Source organism: Empidonax traillii, unplaced genomic scaffold (assembly GCF_003031625.1).
Source record: "Empidonax traillii isolate 1590-97213 ecotype Southwest subspecies unplaced genomic scaffold, ASM303162v1 scaffold6522:size5968, whole genome shotgun sequence".
NCBI lineage: Eukaryota > Metazoa > Chordata > Aves > Passeriformes > Tyrannidae > Empidonax > Empidonax traillii.
In genome coordinates, this window is record NW_020961715.1 from 438 (window position 1) to 1877 (window position 1440).

The 1440-nt window shown below is 47.9% G+C and overlaps 3 non-coding genes across 3 annotated transcripts; all 3 read right to left on the reverse strand.

Annotated features, from left to right (window-relative positions):
• Window positions 1-338: 338 nt before the first annotated feature.
• Window positions 339-411, reverse strand: TRNAK-CUU. Its single transcript has one exon. It is a non-coding gene; the product is annotated as a tRNA-Lys (tRNA).
• A 209-nt stretch (window positions 412-620) lies between these two features.
• Window positions 621-692, reverse strand: TRNAE-CUC. Its single transcript has one exon. It is a non-coding gene; the product is annotated as a tRNA-Glu (tRNA).
• Window positions 693-1113: 421 nt separating this feature from the next.
• On the reverse strand, window positions 1114-1186 carry TRNAV-AAC. The gene has a single exon. It is a non-coding gene; the product is annotated as a tRNA-Val (tRNA).
• Between the last annotated feature and the right edge of the window lie 254 nt (window positions 1187-1440).

Consider the following 1440-nt stretch of genomic DNA (forward strand, 5'->3'; position numbering starts at 1 on the left):
ATAATAATAATAATAATAATAATAATTTGTGCAGGAATAAATAACTCAGTGATGGGGACTGGGGTGAGAGGGAAGAGGAAATCCCTGACGCCAGAAATTGCTGGAGAATTTGAAGCAAATGCTGGAAAAAGGCGAGAGAGGGGATGAAAAGGAATTTTTGCAGGGATAGGGAAGGACATCCCGACTCCCCCAGGGCACTGGGATTGTTGGGAGATGGAGCCCCTTCCTTCCCCCCAAGGACATTTCCCGGTTCTGCTGCTCCGTCCGGAGTTATCCCTGAAATTCTTTGGGGGGAAGGAAAAGGTAAAAAAAAAACAGGAGAGAAGGGAAAAAGGAAACGCCCAACGTGGGGCTCGAACCCACGACCCTGAGATTAAGAGTCTCATGCTCTACCGACTGAGCTAGCCGGGCTCCTGCTGGATTTGGGGTGAAACAGACCCTTAAAATCCGATTAAAATCGGGAAAATGGGATTTTTCGGGGTGGGAACTGGTTTGTCTGGGGAGGGGATCCTCGGCAGAGGGGAGCCGGGGTGGTTGAACCGGAAGAAAAAAAAAAACAAAATTAATTTTTAAGCTAAAAATTTAAATTATTATCGCTTTTAAGGCCAGAAAAAGCGACTTTCCCTGACCGGGAATCGAACCCGGGCCGCGGCGGTGAGAGCGCCGAATCCTAACCACTAGACCACCAGGGAACTTGTAAATTGGTGTAGATTTACTGATCCCAGTGGTTTTTTACCCAGTATTAACCACCCGAAACCGCCACCTCCCATCAGAACCAGAAAACCCTCTTTTTTTTAAATTTTTTTTCTTTTTTTTTTTTTTTTCCTCCCCCAAGGGGATTAAAAGCAAGAAAAATAGGGGGGGAAAAAATAGATTTTTTTTTTTCCTCCCCCCCTTCTCCAAATAACCCCCCAAAAAGGGGCACAGAAAGTTTGGGTCGAATTTCGGGTTAAAAAAAAGGGGTCTCCGCGTGTTTCCTCCCTTCCCCTTTCGGCATCAAAATGGTAAAATCCCGGCGGGGGTCCGGGACGAGGCGCTGGGGAAAAAAAAAAAATAAAAATAAAAAATTTAAAAAAAAATGGGAAAGAGGGGAAAAAGACCCCAAAAATGGGATGTTTCTGCCTGGTTTCGAACCAGGGACCTTTCGCGTGTTAGGCGAACGTGATGACCACTACACTACAGAAACACGGGTGGGAATCGCCCCGGGGGACCGAATTTGGGGGGATTCACCCCAAAAAAAGGTGTCGGAGCTTTCCCTCCCCCCGGGGACGCCCCTCTCGTCCCCCCCCCCGGCTCCTGCTTTCCCTTCCTAAGGGAGGAAACGCTCCCTGAAAACCCCCTGGAAAACCTTTTCGGGGGTTCCCCAAACCCCAAACCCCAAACCCCAAACCCCAAACCCCAAAAGCAAAGAGTCGGCGCCAATTATTTAATGATTAATTA